The sequence below is a fragment of the Chiloscyllium punctatum genome, chromosome 35 (genome assembly GCF_047496795.1).
Source record: "Chiloscyllium punctatum isolate Juve2018m chromosome 35, sChiPun1.3, whole genome shotgun sequence".
NCBI lineage: Eukaryota > Metazoa > Chordata > Chondrichthyes > Orectolobiformes > Hemiscylliidae > Chiloscyllium > Chiloscyllium punctatum.
In genome coordinates, this window is record NC_092773.1 from 72,831,444 (window position 1) to 72,841,771 (window position 10,328).

The 10,328-nt window shown below is 41.5% G+C and overlaps 1 non-coding gene across 1 annotated transcript; it reads left to right on the plus strand.

The window, feature by feature from the left end:
* The first annotated feature begins 2,865 nt into the window (after nucleotides 1–2,865).
* On the plus strand, nucleotides 2,866–2,939 carry trnat-agu (transfer RNA threonine (anticodon AGU)). Its single transcript has one exon. It is a non-coding gene; the product is annotated as a tRNA-Thr (tRNA).
* The last annotated feature ends 7,389 nt before the right edge of the window (nucleotides 2,940–10,328 follow it).

The following is a 10,328-nucleotide window of genomic DNA, read 5'->3' on the forward strand; positions in this document are numbered from 1 at the left end:
CGTTTCGGAATCGCCAAATGGACAAGTATTCCTTGCCCATTTCGGCGTTTCCATTGTGAACGTGTTGGCGAGTTGTCTTCATGAAGTGTTGTTTTTCATTTTCTATAGGACCTTTTACAACGAGAGGATCTTGAAACAATGATACCGAACAAACGGAGACATATTTCCAAATAACGACGATGAATGGTCTGCAAAAGAACGTGCAAATACTGGTATTCCCATGCATCTGCTTCCCTGGTCCTTCTAGATTGCCATGATTTTACAAGGTACCAGGGAAGGAGACTTGAAAAAAAACTTCTGTAGAGCGCCTTGTAGACAGTGAACATTGCTGCTACTGAAGTTCAGTGTATTAGAGTGATGAAGAATATTAGGGGGAATGTATAGAGGAGACATCACAGGTAGGTTTATTTTACAGTGGGTTCTGAATGCATGGAATGCATTGCCAGCGGTCGTAGTGGAAGCATAGTCATTAGGGATATTTAACGGACTACTGGACATGTACATGGACAGCAGTGAATTGAGGGGTGCGTTAGGTAGATTATTTTATTTATGATTCGCAATATTCCTCGGGACAACATCGTAGGCCGAAGGGCTTCTTCTGTGCTATAATTTTCTGTGATCCATGTCCAAAATTTCCAGATCAAATTGAGCATGGGGTTAGATATGAATTACATAATTCTCCGCACTGTTCCCATCAAACAGAGAAGGACAGGGACAGCATGGGGTTAGATAGAGAGGGAAGATGTCACTACACCAGTAATTTTGATTTTCCAGGCCACATTCCGCATGGGGTTAGTTGCTGAGTATTTCAGACAGACACTGTCTGCATCAAATACTACCAGGACAGGTGCACCACGGGATAAGATACTAATTAAAGCACTATCAAAACTGTCCTACATCATGGATTCCCAGTCCATGTTAATTCCAACATCAGACAGATTAAAACTCGCTATTGCAATGTACTCACCAAACACTGAACGGCAGTTATACCATGGGTTGAATATGGAATAAATCTCACTTTGCATTGCCGATATGAAACAGTCTCCAGACAGGTAGCGAAAGGGTAAGACACAAATTGAAATTTAAACTACACTTTTGTCTATCAAGCACTGACAGGTCAGGGATAGCACACGATTATATCTAGAGTGACTCCATTTCTTTTGCAAATTACTTTTTCTGTGGCTCAGGTGGGGAGCGCTATTGCCTCACCGCATCAGGGACTCGGGTTCGATTCCTGCTTCGGCCGACTGTCGGTGTGGATTTTGCACATTCTCCCCGAATCTGTGCGCGTTTCCACTGGGTGCTCCCATCATCCAAAGGTGTACAGATCAGGTGAATTGGTCATGCTAAATTTCCCACAGTGTTAGGTGCATTAGTCAGAGGGAAATGGGTCTGGTTGAGTTGCTCTTCAGAGGGTCGGTGCGGACTTGTTGGGCCGAAAGCACTGTTTTCATTCTTTAGGGAATCGAATCCAAAACTAAAGATAAAATAATTTTCCGTATTATTGAGACTATCAAACACCCCAGAACATGTATTCCATGTGTTCAGACACAGCATAAAGCTCCCTCTGCAATACCCCTTTCAACTTCCCAGGTCATGTCCAACATGAAGTTAGATACTCATTATATCACACCATAAACTGTCTCCAGCACACATTCCCAGTACAGGTATAGCACAGGGCATACAGAGGGGAGCTCTCACTGTATTCCTTTAAAGGGAAGGAAACAAAACCTTCATGTTGCCCCCATGTTAGAGACATCAAGGAATTAGATATAATATCTTGCCTCCTCTACTATTTCGAACTGGAAGTAAATTTAAATATTGATAAAAAAAAGGGAAAGAACTGCAGATGCAGGAACTCCGAAACAAAAGTAGAGATTGCTGGAAAACTTTAGCATATCTGGCAGGATGTGTGGGCAAAACTTAGAGTTAATATTTTGAGTCCACTGACCCTCCTCCAGAACCTTAATTCTGCTTTCTCTTCACCGATGCTACAAGACTGCACTGGACAGTCCCCATCAAACTTTCCAAGACCAGCACGGAGAAAGTTACACACTGAAAGATCCTCCTACAGATGCACAAGCCAAATAGAAAGTCCATTCTCAGTATGATGTCTGATATTCATTGAACCACTGCCCAATAGTCCCTCAGAAACATATCCAGGACGATAAGTCGTTTAACACAGAATTTACCAAATGTCCAGCCATTTTCACATGGGGTTGCATATTTAGAAAATTCAAAATCCACGGTGTCTAAAGAACCGCAGAGGTAAATGCATAATAACTGGTCAGATACAGTTTAAAACCTACGTCTACACTTCTGCGATCAAACATTGCCATGATACAGACAGATGGGCTTAGTTATCAAATAAGTTGAGAAGTGGAGCAGGACAGTGAAATCAAGTGATTGGCAAAGATGTCTGGGAGGCATGAGGCAGGAAGTGAGAGTGGAACTGGTGGTGCAAGACTCAATATCAGTGCCAATCGGTCAACTTTTACTGCCCAATGTTTACAATTAATAACACATTACACCTCGTCAAATCTCCACAATGACCTTGTTCCTCTTGTTGAGGTCTCCTCTGTGTGTGTTAACGTGGTTCATGGGCACGGAGAGGATGAACACATCCTCTTTCTCCTGTCAGTTTAAACAGGTGAAGGTATCAGTTTGAAATTAACGCAAGGGGAGATTATCGTTTTCTATGCCTTTTCAGTGTAGAATGTTCAAATGTAAACTGTCTGAATTTTTAAATTCGAGGACTGATTGCAATTCTCTGTGAACAACATTATTCCGAAAACACATTTCCAAGTCCTGTGAAGAAGTGGTTAACCAACTTCACGTATGGGTGTGCGAATGGACCAGACGTGTGGCGCCGTGGCTTAGTTGGTTAAAGTGCCTGTCTAGTAAACAGGCGATCCTGGGTTCAATTCCTAGCGGTGCCTGCTTGTTGCATACGTCTTTGAGCTTGGTGTTTCAACTCTTTACAAACGCCGTGTCAACCAAGTCAGCGTCGACTTGGGCATTTGGAGATCCAGGTTAAGTTTCAACAGTGATTGATTTTTTTATTTCCGAACAATCAATTAAGTCTGTGGTTTCTTTCCGTTATTCAACAAGCTTTTTTTCCTCTTTTTCCCCGTCCTTCATTCCCAGTTTGGTAGGAATAACGAGATTACACAGGAGTTGTTGCGGATTTGCCAGAGAACTTTCTGGTAATGACTGAGACACCACCAGCTGATCACTCTCATTCTCTGATGTCAACGATCTTCATTTAAACCAACAGTATATACATCGTTGTGATTCTTTAGTTGTAGTATACTTGCGTTTTTTTTATGGTGGATTCAGAATTCTACTTTGAATTCGAAACAGTCACAAATGATTGAGGAAGAAAAGTCGCCTGACCTGAGATCGAATTGACAGACACATTAACCAGAGAATGTGAGGACAGATCTACACACTCCAGTCAATGAGCAAAAATCTTCTCATCAGCTGCACACTCAAACTGTATCGAAATGTCAGACTTTTTATCGAGCATAAGTAGGTAATAAGCTGTATGGACAGAACGAGTGTTGGAGAATGTGAAAAAGAAAGAGGGTGAGGTGGATACACAGAGACAAAGAGAGACAAATGGAGACACGTGCTGAGTTAGATACTGAAAGAAACAATTCTCCATTAGACATTGCTGCAAACTGACAGGAAGGAAACGAGAAAAGGCAATCATTTAAGCTCAGCCTTTTACCAGCTGAGAGCAACGGAGGCAGCATTACAGCCAATAAAGTCCTTTAATATTTTTAAAGGTGACATCTGTCAGCCATTGAGTTTTTTTGATAAATATCCTGAGTCGACAGATAAGACTGATTATTTTCCGAGCATTACAGTAAGGAAGTGTATAACTGACGTGTTCTGTCGATCTGAAACTTTAACTCGGTTTCTCTCGACAGATGTTACCAGGCCAGATGGGTTTCTCCAACAATTCACGTTTTTTTTTCGTTCAGATCTACATCATCAAAGAAAAATGAATCTCAGTCGTCTGTTGATGGCTTCATTTTTAAAACCCCTCAAAAAAAACTCTTTAACATTCTAAAGGTCAAACATACACTACACTGACTATACAGCTGCAAACTTGCAAAACCACTTTTAAATTCAGGACCTAGAAGACTCAAGACCGAACGTATCCATATCCTTTTCGAGTCTCGACAATATATGGGAAATCACGTTTCCGTGACCTGCCAAATGCACAATTGTCAAATTGACTGGCTGTAATAACAGGCTCCATCTATTTGGCAGAATGGGAGCGGGAGAATAATAAGTTTCCAACTCCAGATAAGTTTCCAACCAGATATCCACTCTATCATTACAACCAGCTTATTACATCTCAGGAACAGTACCTGACTGTACCGCACCTCAGCAGAAATTGATATCTTAAGATGCTGGAGACCAAAGTCAATAAGTGTATCACTGGGAAAGCACAGCCTGTCATTCAACATCTGAGGAGCAGGGGAGTCAACGTTTCGAGCATTCGTGATGAATAGTGGATACGTGAAAGAACGAGTTTCCTGCTCCCCGGATGCTGCTTGACGTGCACCACACTTTTTGACTCTATCCCACCTCAGCTCATCTGCTTCGGAAAATTAATGATGAACTTACCGCCACTCAGTTTGATTCTTCTGTCTCCTGATTGACAGCTTTAAACATTCTATTGCTCATATGAATCAGATCATCCAGATTACTGTATAAAAATAAACTGTGGATGCTGGAAATCTGAAACACAGGCAATAATTGCTGGAGAAACTTTGCATTCTCTGAATAGTTGTACATTAAATTGGGAGCAGGAAATGAGAAAGCAGCAGTTTAAAAACTGCTACATGTAGTTTCTCCAAAAAAAATTATGAAGTGCAGTTTTTTGATCAGGCGTTCACTGTCTCAAGTGGTGATAGGAATGGGGAAATAAATGTTGAACCAGCCATTGCTGAACAAATGAAAAAAAGCTTTTTGTGTTGCTCATCAGTTTCTACCCTTGCAGACCATGTCAATTTGATTCATAAAGCAGGACAGCGAGACCCCTCTGCATTTCAGAGTCTTGCAACATCTCATTTAAATTAAAGGTTCATTATTGAATGTTACTGACAGACATCTCATTCTGTACTTCATTCTTCATGGGTCAATACTTTACGCATAAGGTTCCTCATCACGACATCATACAATTTTAATACCTTTAACGTTCGATTCACGGTTTAACTTCCAAACTACTTTCACCAAGAAGATGCGCATTGTTTTAAATCGAAGATTAAGCTGAAATGAAGCCTGTTGGAAAATACAAATATTGCTTTATCACTCTTTGTCCTTTGTTTAGTGTTTGCGTGTGAAACACGTTAAACGTGAGCCCTCTCGGTTTGAACTCCACCATCCTGGGTTAAAGGAAGACCTGGGCCAGTCACCTATCCACCCCTCATCATGATTTTATAAACGTCTAGAAGGTTACACACCAGCCTGGAACACTACTGGGAAAAGCCCCTGCTCAAACACTCTCTTTAAAACTCAAGTTGTATCGACACTGCAACATCCTTGTACATATTCTCTGCACACTTTCAAGTTTTACAACACCTTTCCTGTTGAAGGTGATTGGAATTGTCAGCAGTCTTCTAAGTGTGGCCTCATTAATATTCTGTACTGCCACAATATGACATGTGAACTCCAATAATCGATGTTCATACTAATGAAGACAAGTTTGCCAAATGCTTTCTTCACGAACTTTTCGACATGTGACACCAATTTTCCTGCTGTCATAGTATTTGTTGTGACTTATAATGTCGTGCTTGTCTTCTTTACTATATTCGGCTGCCTTCACGACTCTGTGGAGCCACATGCAAGGTCACTCTGTTCCATTGGGTGTCCCACTGCTCTCACTTTCTTTGAGTACTCCCATGACGTGTTACTTACAAAATGCATCGCTTGATGTTTTTATTGTTATTTTCAGCTCCCAATATCTGCCCATTTGACAAATCCACGTCCAAAAACCAGGAACCTAAGACGGTCTTCCTCACTGTTAACCACTTTGCCAATCTTCATACCCTCCTCAAATTTTCTTATTATCTCCCCGACATTATTTCCACATTCTTTATGTGCAATCACAACATTAAGGGACAAAACATTGATCCTTGTGGTAGACCACTGAATACCAGCTCCACGTCACAGAAACAGCACCATACTTTGTCTCCAGAAACCCAAATAAGTTTGAATCGAACTTACCACGTGACACTAAATCCCTTTTATTTTAACGCTGTCACCAGTCTCCGGTGTGGGATCTTGTCAAAGTCTTTCAAACATCCTCATAAACAAAATCAACTTACCAACCTCGTTTCCATCTTTGATCACTCCCTAAAATATATTTAATCTGATCTGTCATGCATGACCTCCTCTGACAAAACCATGCTGACTCTCGCTGGTCAAACTTTGTCTGGAAAAGTTGAAGTTAATTTTCTCCTTAAGAGGTTTCTCCACAAGTTTCCCTACGAGTGATGCTCGACTCACGGCTCTGTAATTCGCTGCATTATCTCTACCAACCTTATCGAAAACTGGAAATATATTAGTTGTTCTGCGGTCCTCGAACTACTCCCAGTTTTCCACAAAGCAATGTAAAACATTGGTCACAACATGTGTAATTTTCTCTCTTTTCTCACAAAGCAACGTGAGACACAACTCCATCCCGAGCTGGGGATTTGTCTCATTTTAGCCTGTCAAAATCTCCAATACCGTCTCAGTTGCGATGTGAAACGGCTCCAGAAAACCTCAGTCCCTCATCCTGCTTTCTGTAACTATATATTACCACACAAGGACTGTCCACTGTCCTAACGTGATTCACTCAGTTATCCCATTTACTGACACAACTGCACTATCACACTGGAGGGAGACAAATCATGTATTATACGTGGAAAATGCTGTTTCAGGCTTTGCACCTACAAATCCTATATCTTTGATACCCAATGGCACATTGTCACAGTGAGAAAGGGTTCAAGTGTTCTCTATCTGCAAAAACAAAATGCAGTCACTTAATTCCACCTCCTGCGGAGACTCCAGTATGTTCAGATTTGATATGAGGAATTTTTTTCTCTCTCTGTTGTTCATCGCATTGAAGACAGAACTGTGGTATAAATCCCATTCACATGATTGCTATATTAACTACCCTAAGTAGTTGATGCCTATGGCACACATTGTACGGGAATCAATCCACAACAGAAGTTTTCAACTGCAACAGCGTACTGTCTTCGGTGCAGTGGAACACTGAGCATAGACAATCTCAGGCTTACAATGGGGCACACACACTACCGTTCTTCCTCGGTCATTCACAGTATCAGATTCCAAACAGGGCAAAAACAGAAGGTGCTGGAATAGCTTTGCAGGTCTGGCCGCAACTGAGCAGAGAAAGAAGAGTTAGCATTTCGGGTCCAGTGTCCCTTCGTCAGAAATGTTGTCACCGAGAAAAATTTGGCCTCTATGCAGAAGACAGGGTGGTGGGGTGGGGGTAATCAGTAAACCGTAGGTGTGTATAGACCTCAAAGAGAGAGTAGAATAATTGGACAGACTAATGAATAACCATCTGGCTTGGAGTGTGAGTAGTTTTTATTGGAGACGGTTAGTGACTAAACATACATAGTGGTGTAATGTCTGACTATGTGATAACAAGGAGTGGCGTGTGGGGTCGGGGGCGATGACATGAAGGAGTTCACGCCCTAAAAATATTGAAATTGATGGAGTCCGGAAGGTTGCAGTATCCACAAATGGAAAATAAGATGTTGTTCTTCACGCTTGTACTGAGCTTCGCTGGAACACTGCAGTAAGCCTGAGACAAAGATGTTGACCAGGCAACGGGCTTTTCTGTTCATAGGGCCCGGAAGTGATAGTTCAGGGTCTTTCTTGAAGACGGAGCTTGGATTTTCTGCAAAGCAGCCAGTCAGTCCAAACTCCATTTCCCAAGATAGTGGAAACCACATAGCGAGCAGGGAATGCACAATACTGGGCTGTGCGAAGTGCAGGCAAAGTGTTGCTTCATCTTGAATGTGTATTTGGGCATTTGGATACTGAGAAGGGAGGACGTAAGTGAACAGATCAGGAAAAAAAAATGCACAAAGCAAGGATTATTCAGGAGACATTATGACAGATGTTGGAAATCATGAGGTAAGAAAGCTATTATGAAGACAGTTTACCAAATGATCGTAGCAATTGGAACAAAGATGAAGAGTTAATGGCACAACTCATCACTAATGAATTTGTTTTAGTTGCCATTACTGAGACATAGTTACAGGATGGTCATGACTGGGAGTTAACTATCCAAGGTTTTCAGGCTATTCTGAAGGACAGACATAAGAGTCTGATATTCAAGGAAGACTTCAAGGCGAGATGGTATGGGTTCGATGCAGAATGAGTTTGAATTCATTTCGGTGGAAATTAGAAATTCTAAGAAAACTTCACTAATAGGCGTAGTCTGTAAACCACAAAATAAATGATTACATTGGGGAGGTCAATGAACAAAGAACGAAGTAATGTCGGTCAAAATGGGCCAGCTACTTTATTTGGGGATTTTAATCAACATTCGGGCCCGAAACGTTGATTCTCCTGTTCCTTGGATGCTGCCTGACCTGCTGCGCTTTTCCAGCAACACATTTTCAACTCTGATCTCCAGCATCTGCAGTCCTCACTTTCTCTTCCATTCAGATGTATCGAACTTGTTCAGTCAGTATTGCGTTGGGGAGGACTTTCTTCGATTTAATCGTGATGGTTTACCTGAACAGTATGCCAAAGAAGCGACGATTTCGCAAGCTATCGTCGATCTGGTCCTCCGTCGTGAGACAGGCATAATTAATTCCCTCATCATTAAGGATCCTCTCGGAAGGAGTGATCAGAGTGTGGTTGAATTTATAATGCAGACAGAGAGGGTGAATTTAAAAGCCAATGCCAGATTCCTGTGCATGTCCAAGGGGCTCTATAATAGAATAGTGGGGGCCGAGCTAAAGTAGACTGAAAACAAAAAAAAACTTATGGTGAACCAGCTGATGAGCTGAACTTTCAAATACAATTTTTCAAACCGCTCAGCGAAATTATATTCCAATGAAAAGGAAGGACTGTAAGAAAAGGTGCAATCCGCCATGGGTGGCTCAAGATAAAAGGGAGACTATCAAATTCATGGAGAAGGCATACAAAGTGGTCGAAATCAACATGAAACTGAAAGATTTTGAAAGCCTTCAAGGTCAAAAGAAAGCCACAAAAAGTGATGTAAATAATCATAAGAAAGAACAAGATTTTTAAAAAACCAACTAGTACGGAATATAATATATTTAGCAGAAGTTTCAACCAAAAAAAATAAAAAGAGTGGTTAAGGTGAATGTTGGCCCTTAGGCATTTAGTTATGAGTTAGTTAGTGATGAAATGACTGAGTCATTGAACAGGTATTTTGTACCGTTCTTCACAGCGGAAGTCACTAACACATGCCAGTAATTGACAAAGAGACAGAGGTCGGTGAGGACTTGGAAACAATCTTTATTATGGAAAAACGAGCGTTGGGCAAACTAATGCAGCTCAGGATAGACAGTCTGCTGGCCCTAATGGAAGGCATTCCAGGGTGCTAAAGAATCGGCGGGGGAAAAAACAGGTGCACTGGTGGTAAATTTTCAAATTCGCTGGTCTCTAGGGCAATTTGAGCAGATTGGAAGACAGTAAATCTGGCGCCACTGCTTTAAAATCTGGCGCCACTGCTTTTAAAAAGTGAGGTAGACAAGAGGGGGAATTATAGACCAGTTAGCTTAATCTCTGTCGAAGAGAAGGTGCTTGAATCGATTATCAACGAAGGATAAGAGGTCACTGCGATAGAGATTGAACAGACACAGCATGGATTCATGAAGGGCAGGTCATGCTTGACAAATCATTTGGTATTCTATGAAGACAACACACGTATGGTGGACAACGGGGACTCAGTGGGTATGATACAACTAGATTTCCAAAAGGCCTTCGACAAGGTGCCAACAAGACGCTGATGCATAAGGTAATGATGCATGATGCTAGTGGTCGGGTAAAAGTATGGATAGAGGATTGGTTAAATAACAGGAAGCAAAATTGACGATAAATGAGTACTTTCTGGCTGGCAATCAGTGAGTATTGGTGTGCCTCAGTGATGGGTTTTGGGACTGCAATTACTTACATACAACATACAGCACATATAGAGCATTACAGCGCATTACATATAGAAAATTACAGCCCATCGGGCGTCGATGTTGCATCGACCTGTCATACCAATCTGAAGCCCATCTAACCAACACTATTTCATGTTCGTCCATATGCTT